This window comes from Helianthus annuus, chromosome 13 (genome assembly GCF_002127325.2).
Source record: "Helianthus annuus cultivar XRQ/B chromosome 13, HanXRQr2.0-SUNRISE, whole genome shotgun sequence".
Lineage (NCBI taxonomy): Eukaryota > Viridiplantae > Streptophyta > Magnoliopsida > Asterales > Asteraceae > Helianthus > Helianthus annuus.
In genome coordinates this window covers 23,174,395-23,194,080 of record NC_035445.2, presented here as the reverse complement: position 1 = coordinate 23,194,080, position 19,686 = coordinate 23,174,395, and positions in this window count along the sequence as shown.

Here is a 19,686-nt window from a genome sequence, read left to right as displayed (position 1 = left end):
ATAACCTTTGATTATTTTCGCACTTTTGCACTTGTTTAAGAGATTATCTTAGTTATTGTAGTAGGCCCCTCTTTTGAAGGCGACGTTACCCTCAACCCAGTAGTTTGAGTCAGCAAGGATACAATCCTAAAGGGTCGGATTATTGAAAGATAATGAATTAAGTTATTAATGCAAATTGTGGTAGGCCCCGCTTTCGGCGGTGACATTACCCTCGGCTAAGTAGTCTGAGTCAGCAGGGATACAGTCCTAAATAGCCGGGTTATAGTATTAATAGTAGTTAACTTATGAGGGGGTCAAAGAGTTTGGATCCCCGCCATCCAATACCTATGGGTATTGAAGGAGATCCTACTAAATTTGACCCAGGTCCCAAGCAGGACCTCTAAACGCTGAACAAGGGCAAGACCCTTACCAAACCGTCCCCTTAACCCCCGACCAGGTAGCCAACATACCTCCATATAGACCGTGGAGATATGAATGGTGAAAATCTTTTATTTTATATAGACAGTAAAATAACGCCAAGACACCACGGACAAACGATAAGGAAAGACCACCTTCAACATAAGTAACTAGTTATTAAAGTCATTAATACAAAACCAAATAAAAAGTGCAAAAGATTAAAAATAAAAAGTATTATACTAAACACTTGTCTTCACTAAGTGATGTAAGAGACTTAGGCAAACATGGCCTTGATTGTCAAGAACTCTTACGATTAATCTTGGATCCCGAGACGACTCACACACTCTATGATGGACAATGGATGATGGTGGTGGATGATGGTGTTATGGTGGTGGTGGGTGGTGGATGAAGTGTGAGAGAGGTGGTGTGCCAAGGGATGAGATGGAATGAAACCAAGCACCCCTATTTATAGGCTGAACAGAAGGCTTGGCACGGCCCCGTGTCCGCTGGACACGCCCCCGTGTCCGTCTGACACACTCTCTCTTCATTAATTGTAATTCGCAATTACAATTAATGCGCCTGCTGTACTTTCACCACGCTCCCGTGCCCGCTGGACACGGCCCCGTGGTGGGCAATGGAAGCTTCTACTAGTTTGTCTTTTCTGCTGCTTCTTGGGCACGGCCCCGTGTTCGCTGGACACGGGGCGTGTTCAGTCTTCTGTTTTCTCTTCTTTGCCTTGGGGTGTGCCGTTGAGGGTTCGGGCAGTCTACTTTTATTCCTTTTCTTGTATTTATGCTAGAATTAGTTGTCTTTTTGCTCCTTTTGTGATTTTGAGCTCATTTCATCCTGAAAATATAAAAGAAAGACAAAAACACTCTTTTTCCAACATTAGTACTTAAAAAGGGTTAGTTTTATGCCTTAATTGATGTGATTTATATGTTCCATTTTACACACATCACTGGGGCTGCAACAAAGGGGAAAAACAAAATGTAAAATTAGAACAATTATATAATAATTCATACACGACTTGAAGTAGGAATATAAGTACAACCATATTATTGCAAATAAAACCAAGAAAAAAAGTATATTTTTTAAACGAAAAGAGAAATATACATTCATTTCATTGTTAATAACTATTTAGCTATTCCATTCAAGATTGTTTACTTTAAATGAATACCATATTGAATCTCACTTTGATCATTTGAACTCCTAAATTGAGTGGAATAGAATATCTTGAAATTTTTTATATCTTCCAAAGTTGAGTGGAATAGAATATCTAGACATTTTGGATATCTGTGATGTGAACATACTTTCTTAAGCTTTGCTTCCAATCCTACAATGAACAGTTTAGGATTGAATCAATAAGTACCAATCATTCTTAAGATACTTACATAATTAAATAGCACATACTAAATCATCATCAAAATTATAAATTGGGTAAAAGTAATATTTACCATTTTGGCTATTTTTTAGAGCTCTAACTAAAAGTAGTTAAAAAGCTTCTAACGAAATCCTATCGAAAGAAAACAAATTATAAAATAGTTAACAAATATCATTATATCTTGACAGAGACAACTCAAAGAACTATAGAAGAACTTCATATTATGAATACGTAACTTAATCAATATCAAATCAACACCAAAAACAAACTAAAAATATTATAGAGGGGAGCATGACACGGGCCGACCTGAAAAGAGCTGAGAATCAGACCAAGAATTAGCCAAAACCTAAACGGATAATATGCATATAAGCAGGTCCTTGGTTCTTGAATTTAACCCTTTTCGGTTTCGAGTCAGTTCTCGGTCTAGTACCGAAAAAAAACAAACATTTTAAATAGAGCCGAAAATTAAAAAAGCAAAAAAGGCCCATGCCAATGTGTATATAAAGAGTAGTGCTAGATCTTAGTCACATGAGTTACAATCATTCACACGGAATCTTAACAACAAATTCACGTCCTTTTTATGTTACATGAGTGTAAACTATTTTTGTTCTTCATAAATCGCTTCAAACGGTGTTTTTATTTCACCTTTATCCAAACCAACATCAAAAACGAATCTACACTTTATGATCAACAAATACACACAAGATTCTATACACCCATTGGTTTATCACATAAACAATGCCCTTATTTCAACTAATTTCAAAATTCCATCAATACCCCCAACCACCACCACGCTGCCCGCTGCCACACTGCCCCAACCGTATTACCAGAACCAAAATGAATCGTTAGAAATGATAGTTTTTACAACTCATTGTTCACACTTTACATAGGCAAAAATATAAATAATTAACACATTTATAACTAACTATTGTTAGATAATAGATACCCTTGTATTCTTGCACAAAAAAAGCATAAATAAAACCATTAGAAGTTACTGGTCTTTTCTCTTCATGGCTCTGTCCATTAATTTCTTTTGCATCAAGATCCCCTGAAATCATTCAGCAAATAATCATCAATAATCAAGAAATGTACAGTAATCATCCAATCGATCAATCAAGTTACATTCAATGACACTCAAGAGACCAACCATTTCCTTTCATCAAATCACTATTTTCACTGCTTCCAACATCATCAGACTTAATACCCGAATCTGCGACTCTGGAACCGACAGTAACATCAACCTTTACATCTTTGTAAACCTTCAAAATAGGTTCTCTTAACCCAACACCTTCCTCCTAGTAATAACAATAACAAACACATTTCATTCACAGAAATTTTTAAAAACCTTGCTTTATCAGCTTCAGATTAAGCTTCAGCAGATCCCTCCTACCTATAAATTAATAATAATATATTATAAATTATTCTCCATGATAAACATCAACACCAATCATAACAAAATCATTAATACCAACTTGATAAAATCAAACGCTTCAAAAAGATAGGGAAATCTTACTACGATTTAACCTTAATTTTACTAATCTTACCTTAGATCTGAAGGACGGCCAAGCCAAAACATATGCTAGATAGATGAAACCGGGAGAAGATTGTGCAAAATTGAGAGGGATTTTTTATTGTTGACAATTTTAGGAGGAGCATCAACGACGTCGTGATCTTGTGGAACTGAGGATCTTGGTGGTGGCGATAAGAGAGAGGTTGCAACTTTGTTTTTTAGGGTTTGTAAAGTGTGTGCAAGAAGAATGAGAAAAAAAGACATATAAACTATCCGTCATGCTTGATCCGAATTCAGAATTTCGACCCGAATAACAAACGGATCCCTCGTCCAATGAGGCATTCTTTGTGAATCTAGATTTTGTATAATGGATTCCCTCCCAAACTCACAATACACCTTCACTATAAGATGCCACATCATCAAAAAGCTCTACCATCACATGCCACATGGCCCAAATCCATCTCATTTATATATATATGGATTTGTTTACCACTCTTCATGTGGGGAGCACCCATAGTGTTTGAGTATAAAATGAGGAGTGAAGAAGGAAGTTGACATGGCATGAGATGATTGGCTAGGGGAAAAGTTTACCACTCCCCATCTGGGGAGCACATCTTCCACCATAAGTAAGTAAAGTAACAACAAAAAAAAAAAAATCAAAGTTCAAACCCCACTACTTCTATTTCCCCTAATCATTAAATAAATAAAATAATGAAAAACACTTATCTAGAACATAACTTGGTCTTTAATTAGAAGAATCCGACGAAAACAAGTTGTTCAACCCTTTTCCTCTTGAGAAATCACGCCATAACTTCCCTACTCATGGTTCTTATCAAAGTTCCATAGTCATGGTTCTTATCACATATAAATCGCTCCATAAGTTCATAAAACAACACTAAACACATAAATAAAATAACAAGGGGAATTGGCCTGTAATAATCCCACCTAGACCTTATTGGCTATTAATAATCGCACCTCAGAATATTCCCCCCACCAGTCCCACCTTTCACCTATTTTTCCTACAATGGTCCCCCGTTCAAAAAACTTAACGGAGTTAAGCTTTTTTCCAAATTACAAACATATTTTTTAGGGCTTTTGATCAGAATGATGATACGAGTCAATTGATGTAAAACTTACTTCGAAATGGTGCTCCAAGTGACTTGATTTTGGTTATTGGAAATTTAAACACCTGAATTGAAGCGGCATTTTCATCGTTTGGAGCATCGTTTCGTGGCAGGTTTTACATCAATGCACTCGTATCGTCGTTCTAATCAAAAGCCCTAAAAATCTGTTTGTAATTTGGAAAAAAACTTAACTCCGTTAAGTTTTTTTAACGAGGGACTATTGTAGGAAAAATAGGTGAAATGTGAGACTGGTTGGGGGGAATATTATGAAGTGGGATTATTAATGGCAAATAAGGTCTAGGTTGGATTATTACAGGCCAATTTCCCAATAAACAATCATGTTCATCCAATACCATAGTCCATAATTTTCAATTTTAATTTTCAAACATTCAAGCACTAGTTTTAAATGTTGATTAGTAATCATTTACACAAACAAAGCTTAAAATAAAACAACAAAATCATTAACTACAAGTCTAGAACGGGTAATGGGTGGGTTGGTTTATTTAGTTCAAAATCTTTGGGTTGAGTTTGGGCTTAGGCAGTTGGGTTAATAAAATTAGATTGTAGATTGGGTTAAGTAAAGTGAATAAGTAGTTAAAAATAATTATATAAATTGTGTTATATACTTATATATTCATAATAATGAGTGTTTAAATTATTTTGTTTATAAATTCATAATATTTTTTAAGAGAGGCAGTTGAAAATTTTTAAAGGATGCAGTTAAAAAAATCTAAAGGGTACGGTTAAAATTTTTAACAAAAATTAACGCTAAAAACTATTTTTAGACCGGTTCTATGTGACTTTCAAAACATGAATGTGTCCATGTGACTTTCAAAACATCAATGTGAATTTGAGAAAAATGAGTTCAAACTTATGGGATCTTGGTCTTGCGCATCTTGGGTGTTAGCGTCTGTTACACCCTTAAAGTTATTTTATCCATATTTGATGTGACAAGTAAAGTTATCTTATCCATATTTGATGTTCTTCAAAGCATAATGCTTTTTTTTTTCTTTTATAACTTTTAGTTTATAATGTTTTCTATAAATTCAAAAATGTTTTACAATAAGTTTACATCTATACTATATAATAAAAGAAACCTATGAGAAGACATGTGTCGAATTACTATGCATTCTCATAATTGTTTTCCTGCCCTTTTTTTCTCTATTTTAGTTGATATCCTTTAGGTTTAAATATAATTTATATATTATAAGTGATATACAATAATTATAGATAAGTTTTATTTTTTATTTTATCTATTCTTTAAGTCTAATTATTATTTATATATTTTCTAACGATAAGCCATAATTATAGATATTGTTTATATATTTTCTAACTAAATTCATTTTATTACTTTACAAATTTCACAATGTTATTAAAATTCTTAAGGTTATGTTTTTCTTTTATATTCATACTAAAGAAAATTCAATTCATTCATTATTTTATTATTATTATTATTATTACCTCCATGGTAAATGTATTATTAGTAATATGTAGTTCTTAAACAAGGATGTTACACAAATGAAACTACATAAAAGATAATCGGCTTATAACCTAACGCTATCATGAAGTGTGATAAATGTGTTCTTAGAAATTATCTATCAAACCGCATAAAATACTTTTATTGTTGTTGTTGTTGTTGTTGTTAGTATTATTTTCATTTTGCATCATATGTTATAATTTGCATCATATGTTAACTATATTTATTTTTTTAACCCGTATAATACACGGGGTTATATTTATCTTATATTAACTAAATAAATAAATAATAAATTAATATTAAATTTTATCATGCTTTAATAAAATATTATCCTCAAATCTAAATTGTTAATTTAATATATTTTTAAAACAAATACCTCTCTTTCCTACTTATCTTATATTAAATATATAAATAATAAATTAATATTAAATGTTATCCTAATTTATTAAAAATATAACTTTTTTTTATTAACTGGTACATAAAATTATATTTATTCAACTCGTGTAAAACGCGGGGTTTTTAAAAATATAACTTTTTTATTATTTACTATACAAAGTTACATTTATATAATACGTGTAATACACGAAGTTTTTAAAGATATAACTTTTTATCATTTGCTATATAAAATTAGATTTATTCAGCACGTGTAATACACGGGGTTTTTAAGGATACAATTGTTTTATTATTTGGTAGATTTTTCAACCCGACTATACACGGGTTTTTTTAAAGATACGTCGTTTTTAATATTTAATATACAAAATTACATTTATTTAATATGTGTAATACACATGGTTTTTAAAGATATAACTTTTTTTATTATTTGATATATAAAATTACATTTATTTAACCCGTCGTACAATATACGAGGTTCATAAAGATATAACTTTTATTATTTAATATATAAAATTACATTTATTCAACCCGTGTAATACACGGGGTTCTAACCTAGTTTCTCTATATAATATTTCGATGTAAATTTATGAAAACCCAAGCTCAATAATTTGTATCCAACTTATTATTATTATTATTATTATTATTATTATTATTATTATTATTATTATTATTATTTTATAGATGAAAACAATAGTATCGCTTAAGTAATATAAGAGGAAAACATAGCTATATATATTAAATAAAAGTTCTAAAAAAAAAAAACAAACTTAACTGTAATGATAAAAAAATAGATTGACTCTATTGTATTCACTGGTGGTCTACGTTTGACACCATATCGTTTAGATACGCCACAGGAATTTCTCTGTAGGAAGATGTTTATTTGATTTGAATTTATATGATACCATATGGATACATGGTGCAGAATGAACCTCTTAGAGCCTTTATCACATCAACAAATCGTCACATAGGTGACACATCAATAGGGGATCAATTATTAACTGGTGGGATAAAACCCTATAAAGCCTCTGTCATCATTAATCAGTAATTAATTTTACTTTAGATTTGTTTTTTTTTAATTTATAATATTATAAAATTGAAATAAAATAACATAAGCTATAAAAACAATTCAGATAAAACATAAAAATTGCCATTAAATTATAAGTAAAACAATTACAAACCATAAAAAACTACTAAAAGACAAATAGAAAAAAAAAAACTACTAGTTCATGTTTTGATATTTTGCTCGGATTCGTTGTTTATGAGCTTCGAAAAGCGTCTGGTTCTCAAACAAGCAATGCGAAAAGTTTTTCTAGAGGAACTTGAAATCTTTTTTTCATTTGTCTTTCCATTTGCATTTGGTACTCTTGTTCCTTATGTGCGACCAAACGACAGATTTTTTCGTGCAACTCGTCCAATCTCGATGGACCTGATGGATTAGTCGATGGACCTGAGGGATTAGACGTGGAGTTTAACCAGGCCCTTGCTTCTATCTCTCCTTGGCGGACGTGGCAACTATTATGTTTCTTCGAAAACAAAGTTGTCGGTGTTATCGTTTAGGTTTAAATACGAACAAGCAACTGACGCATCTTGAGAGTCGGTCGCTTCAGGTGTTGTAGCGTTTTACTTCGATCATTTAGACGATAGGCCAGAAGTTTTTGTGACACCTGTGTCACCACGACCATCAAACAAATACCAAGCCGATGAAATATCGTATTTCATACTTGGGATCTTGTATAAATATGTGTATCTATTGCACATATCAATTCTTGTTCAATTTCAACTTTACATCGCTTTCTGGAGAATTATACGCAACCTGGTGCGTAAACGTACTCAGTTTAAATGCGACAAATACTCCGGAACATCAACATATGCTTAACATACCTTAAATAACCTTTACATAACTTAGAAATAAGTTTTGAAGGCTTTGGTATGGCAAAAACAAGTTAATTCGCTTACAGGGACTAAACTTGACAAACTGCGAAAGTATGCCAATTTGAACTGTAACGAACATTCCAGAACATGTCCATAAGTTAAACATACCCTAAATATCCTTTACATAGCTTAGAAATAGGCTTTGAGGGGTTTGGTATGCTAAAATAAACTTTTGGGTCATTCAGGGACTAAAAGTGTCAAAAAGTGCACAAGTTTGCACTTTCACGCATAACTTACGTTCTGAATACATCCGGACATCCAAAAATTTATTTAAACATCCTTATATTATGCCTTAGTGTATGGCATGAGAAAAATCCATTCGTCGCGCAATTTGGATCGTCTTTCGCGCTTATGCGCATTCCGTCGTAATTAACCGAACATCGCGACCGTACGGCCAAACGAACCAACATCCGAGATATTTTTGAGCATATTTTAAGTTCCATATACTTTAACTTCATTTTAGAGCTTTGAAATGGGGTTAACGGGGCTTAAACGTGTCAAAAATGCATCAAATACCAAGTTTTGGGGCTGCAGGGACCAAAACTGTAAATCTGCCAAACTAAGGGCTTACGGACCGTAAGCCATCACCCATACGGTCTGTAAGGAGTCCCCAGTACAGCAGATTCAGTTTTAAATGCAGTTGCCTCTTCATGTAGCGAAAGGCCAAGCTGGCCCTTGTCTCTTCCAGCCAATAAGGGGCAAAACCGGCTGTACCATAACATTGTGACAAGTGTATGGACAAGATCATGGCACGTTATTCAAGAAACGATTCTAACGGCTCTACTTTTCCTATAAATACCCCCCCTTTGGTGTAAAACCCACAAGAATCTGATCTAAAACTCTAAGTTGGAGCCATTGCTTCATACCTGAGTTCCTTGGATCGAGATTAGCATTCGGGGATCCTTTGTAAGTGTTCTTTCGTTGTTTTATCACTTTTCGAGTCCGAAAGTCGAACTATGTTTGACTTTCTGCATTGACCAGTTTATGGTCGATGCGAAGTTCGTTGGAACTTCATAACGTGAGCGTGATCACGATGGTTATAGTCCGTAGTGACTATACCTACTGATTACCACGTTATCTAGGCTCAGTGACGAGTCGTAGTGTCGGCCAAAATGCGCATTCTTGCGTATTTTGTAACCAAACTACTTGTGAGCATCAAAGCCGTTTGTTTTGATGCCAAACCTGTTTTCTAAACTTAGTTAAGCATGTCCTAACATGCTTAGCTCGTCACTTTTAGATTAGTGCTTATATAGGGTCGTAAGGTAAGCGATCTAAACCATCGCTTATACTTTCGAACCCGACCCATTTGGTCGATCATTAGGATCCGACCAAACACATTAGGTGACCATAGCTATAACCTTCCAAGGTTATACCTTGTGGTCACGATGTTAGGCGTTCCAAACGCGTTCTACGCGAACGACGCGTTAAGGTAGCATAAGCTACCTAAACGGGTCGTAATGGGCCGTAAGCACTTAGGTTAGGTTTCATTTTAGTATGTAGGCTTTGTTAACCATATTACACGAGTCTCCATACTCGTTTGGTTTACGAACCCGCATACTATCCGATCCTTCCGATTTAGGTCCGGTATATTAACATAGCTACCTATTAGGTGCCGTTTGATATTCCGTGATCTCTAGCATTATTTGGTTATTATACAAGAACTTCAAAGCAATCTCAGGTGAGTACATTGAACCCCTCTTTTACTGTTTTCCAAACTGCTTTGGGGTGAAACACATGTGCCTACTTGTTACTTTCATGCTTTCCCGTTTTCACATCATATACTTGCTATGTTCGATAGTACATATATAGTACATGATTTCATTATGTTCATGCTATGTATGCCCATTGTGTGCGTACTTAGTACATTGCTTTACATTACATAACATGCTATGTATGCCCATTGTGTGCGTACTTAGTACATTGCTTTACATTACATGCTATGTATGCCCATTGTGTGCGTACTTAGTACATTGCTTTACATTACATATCATGCTATGTATGCCCATTGTGTGCGTACTTAGTACATTGCTTTACATTACATGCTATGTATGCCCATTGTGTGCGTACTTAGTACATTGCTTTACATTACATGCTATGTATGCCCATTGTGTGCGTACTTAGTACATTGCTTTACATTACATATCATGCTATGTATACCCATTGTGTGCGTACATAGTACATTGCTTTACATTACATGCTATGTATGCCCATTGTGTGCGTACTTAGTACATTGCCTTACATTACATGCTATGTATGCCCATCTTGTGCGTACTTAGTACATTGTTTTACATTGCATTTCTGTTGCATATGCTCATCCAGCATATGAACACATTATGCTACATTTTGAACCGTTGTGACCATTTGACTATGTGAACCGTCTAAACCCGTTTGATTATATGAACTGTTATGGGTCATTTTCTGAGTATACATATCCTGACTAATATCCCGCTTGTAATTGTTTATTTATGACCAGGATGCTGGACGAGGATATTGCTAACATCCCGGGCGATATCCTGAGGTTGAGTAAATTAAACACGTGCAGGTTAATGGTTATAAGCTACTAACGGTCATCAGGACTTCTTCTCCTAAAGACTCGGGCGAATTTGTTATTAGGAAGCCGTTGAAGCCGAAAGACTTGGTCCTCAACGTTCAAGTGGGAATATTCGTTGGATCCCGGGAGTTTAGGATAGTTTGTTATATTATCTTTACTATAAATAGATGTGGTGGATCAGTTTAAGGCACACACTTTTTTTTACACGAACACTTCCATACACTCTTGCTCTCTAGCTCACAGCAATCACTACATTTGTACTCAGATCACATTCTAACACTTAGTCGATCCGCACCACATCCTTCACTGTATCCTGATTTTTGAAGTAATAAGAAGAACAAGGCAGCTGCGATTGTCAGCTCCCGAGGTTTTATGCCGGCGATCTAGATTGATCAAGGGCTTTCCTCGTACATCTCGTGTTATTTACTTTACTTTTTGCTCATTGTTTGATCAATAATACAGCTCAATATCTTGAGCCGTATCCTGAACACTGATTTTATAAACAACTTAACAAGCACATTTTCAGCAACTTAACAAGCACATTTTCAGCAACACTTTCCAGCACACTACCTCACTTAACTAATTTGATCACTAAATTGCTTAGGTAATTTTTGACCAGAACAATTTGGCGCCCACCGTGGGGCAAGTGGTGCTCTCTCTACTAAAAATCTTTATCAAATCGCTAATCAGTTTTTCTGTTTTCAAAACTTTTTACCACATTGTCCATAATGGCCTCAAGATCAAACATGAGTTCCTCTACTGTGTCTGCTATGGCTTCTGCTACTACTGGTCCAGTGCTTCCACCACCTCCTCCAAGGATGCAATCTTCTTCGCAACCTCAGGACGTGATCCCTACCCGGACTGTTCAGGGATCTGCTCCGATTTTGGCTTCTAATGATGAAATCCTAACCTTATTTGGGAGTGTGCAGGAACAAATGACGCAACAACAAGAAACAAACCAGATGCTGTTAAGGGAGATACAACTCCTGAAGTCCGGCTCGAGCAGACCTGCTGAGGATATCGTCACTCCATTACAGCCCAGAGCTTTGAACTTTAGTTCAGCCGTGTTTACTGAGGATAATAGGGGGAATATTGTGCCCAGCCTCCCTCAGAATCCTACTCCTGAAATACCCTCCTCGGTTAGGATGTCTACCGTGAGGAGCTCAGGATATGTTTCGGGATATGGGCAGAATCCTCCGACTAGTAACGTATCTAATAATAATAATACTATTACCACTAACAGTGTTGGATCTTTGCAGGATACAACTGTAACGTCAGAATTATCCAGGAGCTTCAGAAATTAAAGGATATGATATCCAGTGTACCTGGAGTGGTGCAGCCAATTCCTGAAGTATCCCAAGATAGCCACAGGATATCTCGGTTCGTGCATCCTATATGTGATGCTGAAATCCCGAAAAGATTTTAGACTCCGAATATGAAGCTTTACGACGGAACCACGGATCCTGAAGAGCATATTGCCCAGTATAGGGAAAGGATGGAGATCAACCCTATCCCTCCGGATCTCAAGGAAGCTTGCCTGTGCAAGGGTTTCGGTTCTACTTTGACAGGATCAGCCTTGAAATGGCTGTTAAATGTTCCTCCGCATTCGATTACATCATTTGCCCACTTAGTCAATTTATTTAATAGTCAATTTTCTTGCAGTCGGAGTTTTGAAAAACTAACCAGTGATCTTTACAGGGTAACTCAAGGACCTCAGGAATCGTTGAGGGATTATGTGAACAAATTCAGTCGAGAATCCTTGGATATCCCACATCTTGATGTTGAAACAGCTGTGCAAGCCTTTAAGATGGGGTTGCAAAAGGACTCTCAGTTTTATCAGGATCTTGTAATGAATCCCTGCAGGAATCTTGATGAGGCTCGTAACAGGGCTCTGAGATATATTAGATTGGAGGATGACAAGAAAATGCAAGAGAGGATGAATGCATCCTCATCGTACGAATCGACTAACAGGAAATCAGAGTCCTCATATAAGCCATATCGCTCCAAGCCATATGGCAGAAATGATAACAAGAGAGTGAATGCTATTGAAGACGAGGATCCTGAGGAATATCCTAAATTATCTGAATATTGTTTTTCTGTTAATATACCTGAACTAATGTATGCTATGCAGGGTCTGGGAGATAAAGCCAGGTGGCCTCGGAAGAATCAGCAAAAAGCCGATTGGAAGGATAAATCCAAATGGTGTGCCTTCCATGAGGATTTTGGACATGTTACGGAGGATTGCATTGCTTTGAGGAAGGAAATAAGCTATCTTCTAAGCAAGGGATATCTAAAAGATCTCTTGGGCAGAAAAAAGAACAAAGGACAGGATACTGAAAAGGATCCTGAGAGAGCAGCCTCACCTCCCCCGGATGCCAAGATAATCAACTTTATTTCGGGAGGATCCGATATTTGTGGGACTTCGTATTCAGCGGCAAAGAGACATGCAAAAGAAGCTAAGGCTGAGAGGGGAGACAAACCTATCAAGATGACTATCCTCACAACTGACAAAATGATCACATTTGACGCTGATGACAGGGATACTGTCCAGGATCCTCACCATGATGCTCTGGTAATAACGTTATATGTGGCTAACCATTTTGTACGCAGGATACTGGTTGATAACGGCAGTTCCGTCAACATAATCCAACTGGAGACTCTGAAGAGAATGAATGTATCTCCGATGGATATCACTTCGAAGTCTACTGTGCTCGTTGGTTTCAGTGGAGAAGCTAGGAACACAGTGGGAGAGATAAAGCTGCCCGTATATGTCGAAGGAGTCAACAAGATGCAACGTTTCTGTGTGATGGATTCTCTATCCTGCTATAACATCATCCTCGGAAGACCGTGGATTCACGATATGAAGGCCGTTCCATCAACATATCACCAATGCATTAAGATCCCTACCCCTTGGGGAGTTGTCAAAATCGATAGTGATCAGCAAGAAGCAAAAGAATGTTACTCATCCTCAATGAAATCCTCGGCCAAACCAAGTCCAGCATAGCAATTAAAGATGCGGGCCCAGGATATCGTGGAGACTTCGGAGCAGGATGTGAAAAGAGTAATCCCGGACCAGGATAATCCTGATATCTCGGTGCTCGTAGGAACCAATATCCCTCAGGATATTGAAGAACAATTAACTAACTTTCTGAAATGCAGGATGTCTACATTCGCATGGAAGCATGAGGATATGACAGGTATATCAAAAGACATTATTACTCACAAGCTTGGAATTGACAGGTCATACAAGCCTATACAACAAAAGAGAAGGAAATTCGCCCCTGAACGGAATGCAATTATCCAAGAGGAAGTTGAAAGATTATTGAAGTCTAGAATGATTAGAGAAGTCAAATTCCCTAGATGGCTAGCAAATGTGGTAGTGGTTCAAAAGAAGAATGGGAAGTGGAGAGTCTGTGTAGACTACACAGACCTGAACAAAGCTTGTCCAAAAGACACATTCCCTCTGCCTCATATAGACTCGATGGTGGACGCCACTGCCGGCCACGAAATGTTAACCTTCATGGATGCATCCTCAGGATTCCAGCAGATTCAAATGGAACCTTCAGACCAGGAGGATACTGCTTTCATGACACCAATAGGTATTTACTGTTATACTGCTATGCCTTTTGGTTTAAAAAATGCAGGTGCGACGTACCAGAGATTGGTGAACATGATGTTCAAAGACAAACTGGGGGACACCATGGAAGTGTATATCGATGATATGGTGGTGAAATCTAAAAAGGCTGAGGATCACCTCCAGGATATCAAGGGAGCATTTGATATCCTGGATCAATACAACATGAAGCTGAATCCTGCTAAATGCCATTTCGGAGTGGGGGCAGGAAAGTTTCTTGGATACATGGTGACAAAAAGAGGGATAGAGGCGAGCCCGGAGCAGATTAAAGCTATCTTGAATATAAAATCACCCTCGAACATGAAGGATGTTCAGCGGTTAACAGGACGTGTGGCAGCCCTGAATAGGTTCATTTCAAGATCCTCGGAAAAGTGTAAAGAATTCTATGATATCTTGAAAAAGAATAAGAAATTTGAATGGGGCGAGAAGCATGAAGCAGCCCTACGGGATTTGAAGCAGTATCTCTCAACCGCGCCTCTATTGATAAACCCTGAAGATGGTGAACCATTATCCCTGTATCTTGCAGTATCAGGGAATGCAGTAAGTGCGGTACTCATAAAGGATCATGAAGGTCAGCAGTATCATGTTTATTATGTTAGCAAAAGTTTGTTAAATGCTGAAACTAGATATTCTCACCTAGAAAAACTAATATTGGCTCTAGTAATGGCATCAACAAAGCTTAGACATTATTTTGAAACACATAGGATTCATGTTAAAACTAATTATCCTATTAAGAATGTGCTTAGGAAACCGGAGATGTCGGGTAGAATGGCTAAGTGGTCGGTAAAATTAAGTGCCTATGATTTAGTATATGAACCTAGAAATGCAATAAAGTCTCAGGCTCTAGCAGACTTTGTGGCTGATTTCAGTAGTGATATTCAAAATGAAGTAGACCTAGAAGTGCAACAACTAGGAGAGAACTTAGAATCCTGGATATTATATACTGATGGTGCATCTAATGTAAGGGGTGTAGGTTTAGGTATACTACTAAAATCGCCACAGGGGGACATAATACCCCAGGCTGTTAGATGTGAATTCCCTGCTACTAACAATAAGGCAGAATATGAAGCTTTAATCGCAGGATTAGAATTGGCTAAGAATATGAATATCAAGAATTTGCAAGTATATGTTGATTCCTTGTTAATTACTAATCATTTTAATGGATCCTATGCAGTCAAGGGTGAGAAACTAATTGAATACCTCGGTATTCTTAAAAAATTAGCAGGATATTTCGATATTTTTACACTTGAACAGGTACCAAGAGAGGATAACGCTGAAGCAGACGCATTGGCAAACTTGGGATCATCAATCAGGATACCAGAAGGGACCCCGATACCGATATTACATATCCTGTATCCTGCGACGGATCCTCAGCATAAGGGAGTAGCTAGTATTCAAGATCCTGGAATGATGTATCCTGAAAGGGATCCTAAGTCCTGGACAGCTCCAATTATGAGATATCTAAAGGAAGGACATATCCCCGAAGATGAAAATCCTAAAGCATTTAGGATGAAGGTATCACGATTCACTATTATAAATAATATTTTATATAAGAAATCTCTTGCAGGACCATACTTGAGATGCTTGGAGGATACTGAAGCCAAAGAAGTACTTCGGGATATACATGAAGGGGATTGTGGTAACCACACTGGGGGCAGGTCATCATTTTCGAAATATTAAGGACAAGATATTATTGGCCAACAATGAGAAAAGATGCCACAGAGTATGCTCGAAGATGTGATGCATGCCAAAGACATAGTAACATATTTGTCACACCCCCAAGATCCACACGCGGAGTACCACCGCTTGGGAGCGTGACATGACCAGGATCAAGCCATCAATCATATCAAACATAGCATTTAATAATAACAAAAGTCATTAAAGTAGTTCATCATGACATGATCGATGTTTCAAAACCAAGCATTGTTTAAGTAGCGGAAGCATTGTTGTAAACCCAAGTTGAAAATACTGAAATGTCATAAGTGTCTAACAAAGTAATATGATCCTTGTCCACAATGACCGGCTCCTCCTTGTGCAAGCTCCAAGTACCTAACGATCTTCAAGGCATGTAACAGAATGATCAACAAACTAGTTGAGCGAGTTCACAGTAAGTAAGTGCGTAACAATAAGTAACGAGTGGCTCTACTGGGCCGATAGTAAGTTATATAGGTGGGGGCTTCCCATGTTATGTGACCACTAGACTATTCGTATCAACTACTCGTATCATCCCTGTTCTTCTTCCGAGAACAGTAGCGCGTATGGGGTGTACGTAGGTTTTACGCACGTATCCTTCACAACCGAGGATAGGAGACGCGGGGGTGTACATGGGTTTCACGTACGTATCCTTTGTACCGAGGATAGAAGTAAGTAATGCGTACACGTAGGTTTTACGTGCGTGCCTGACATCCGAGGCAGTAATTGGCATATGACCACGTAGGTGTTATTCTAACCTACGGAACCGTCCTGACATCCGAGGATCATGGTAGGTGATAGTCTAGGAAAAGCATATGTACGTTCTTAGTCAATTGTAACCTTTATCCCATTCCCACGACCCGGGAATCCCATGCCTTAGTAGGAGTGTGAACTCACCTGGGTTTGCTCGGCATACAATAAAATGCTCAAGTATACAAGTAAGGGATCAACCACGTCCTATCATGGTTACTTATGCAAGTTAGGTTCGTACTCAACTATTGCATGTATAAGCTACACGTATGTATACACATATAATCAAGGGAAGAATCACGTATGCATGTGAACAGGTAAGAGCATAGCATTAACATTCTTGTGCGTTTCAAGATATGAGCCCAATGTACTCGGTCCAAATATCAAAGCCCAATCTAAACAGTTCAAGTATAAAACGCCGGGTCCAACAATTAGCACATAACAGCCCAATAACATATCGGCCCGACCAGATAAGAAGTCCAATAACATAACAGTCATAAGTCCAAATCATTTGGCCCAAACGATTGGGCCCGTGACAGTGAAAGCCCAAAACAGTACACGTGCAAAGGTGGTCTCGAGTCGCAACCACCGATCTCGAGTCGCAACCGAGAGTTACGAGTCACAGCAGGAGATTACGAGTCGCAACAGGAGATTTCGGCTCATCATGGTCCGGTTACGAGTCGCAACGGGACTCGCAACCATGGTCTCGGCTTGTGCTGTTGTGGTCTCGAGTCGAGACTGTGAGGTTTCGACTCGCAATCTGAGTCACAACCGTGTGTGTGTAACTGGTTTCCATAATTCCTGTAACAATCATCCCGTGATTCAAGCTAACACTTAGGCAGTTTCGGAAATCAGATCAAACAAGGTTTATTCAGCATTCAATCATATTCATAACACCTTCACAATCATCATCATTAGCATGTTCATAACAGCATCAAACAACTAATCGGATTAGCACACAAATCTAAACCGAGTCATAAGCATATCATCGGACTAGCATGCAACCTAACCGGTTATCATTCATACAAAAACCTGATCATATCTATCATCATACAATCAATCCGAGGACCAAGCATAAACAACATAATCCAATCGACCAACAATCTAACCGGCCCTAGTTTAATATCATGCAACTCTACTCGGTTTGACATATACTTGGACCGATTGACCAAACCATACACGACATCACAACAAAACAGAAAATCATAAACTCAAACTAACCGAGATGGAGAGAAGGGATCCGGATTCAATAAGCTTCGATGCGTGTATCACTTCGGCAGCCCTTGGTTCCGAGTTGAGAGAGAGAGTTTGTGCGTGTGTGTGTGTTCTTGGTTGCAATGAGAATTGTGAAACTAGCAACCCTAGTTGTGTATGCATACGTATAAGAGGAGTGGGCCGGAACCTCACTTGGGCCGCCTTGTGGTCTCGAGTTGGGTGTGTGGCCCGAATGGGCTTGTATGCGGTTGGGTTAACACTTGATTCACATAACATATGCATTCTCATTAAATCATATAGCACATAATAACACACGTAATCACATAATTATATGCTCACATAAGTACGTAACATCATAACGTTCATTAACTCAAGGTGTCATAGGCACATAGTGTTACATCACAGTAAGTCTAAAGTTCGAGTTGTCACATTATCCCCAACTAATTGGAAATTTCGTCCCGAAATTTGGTATGCACTCACTGAGGAAGCTAGGTAAACTGTATTGTTCACTGATTTTCCTGGGGTGTCACATCCTCCCCCGTTGATCTGGAATTTCGTCCCGAAATTCCGAAGTAGTAGCTTCAGCCTCAGTAGTGGTAGCATTGGTTTCGAATAACTGGGGGTACTTTTCTGTCATCCTGTCTTCGCGTTCCCAGGTGTACTCTGGACCACGTTTGGAGTTCCAACGAACTCGAACAAGAGGGATTCTCTTGTGTTTGAGGACCTTCACATCCCGGTCCGTGATTTCAACTGGTTCCTCGACGAACTGCAACCGCTCGTCGATAGTGAGTTCCTTAAAAGGAATGATGAGGTTTTCATCTGATAGGCACTTCTTTAAGTTCGACACATGAAAGACATTGTGAACTGCTCCGAGTTCAGTTGGTAGGTTCAACTTGTAGGCTACCTTGCCAATCTTTTCTAAGATTTCGAATGGTCCGACGTACCGCGGATTCAGTTTGCCCCTTTTGCCAAAACATACCACACCCTTCCAGGGTGAAACTTTTAGTAAAACCCGGTCTCCGACCTGAAATTCCAATGGCTTTCTACGCTTGTCCGCGTAGGCTTTCTGACGGTCGCGTGCTGCCGCCATGCGTTGTCGTATCTGTGCTATCTTTTCTGTGGCGTCCACTACAATCTCTGGACCCGTAATCTGACTATCCCCCACCTCTGCCCAACAGAGAGGTGACCGGCATTTACGTCCGTACAATGCCTCGAATGGAGCGGCTTGAATGCTGGTATGGTAACTGTTATTGTATGAAAACTCCACCAATGGGAGGTGTTTTTCCCAGCCGTTGCCGAAGTCTATAACGCATGCCCGAAGCATGTCTTCAAGAGTTTGGATCGTTCGCTCAGGATTGCACCTCGGATCGGCAGCAATGACTCAGGCATCAGGCTCACACTTTCAGCCGGCAGGATCCTATCCCCAGCATATGGGATCCTTCGTGAATTCAGGAACCTATCCGGGAGCACAGCAGCTTCAAGGATCCTACTTTGTTCCAGGATCATCCCAGGGTCAAGGATCCTCCTTTGTTCCAGGATCATCTCAGGGTCAAGGATCCTACATTGTTCCAGGATCATCCCAGGGTCAAGGATCCTCCTTTGTTCCAGGATCATTCCAGATGCCAGGATCC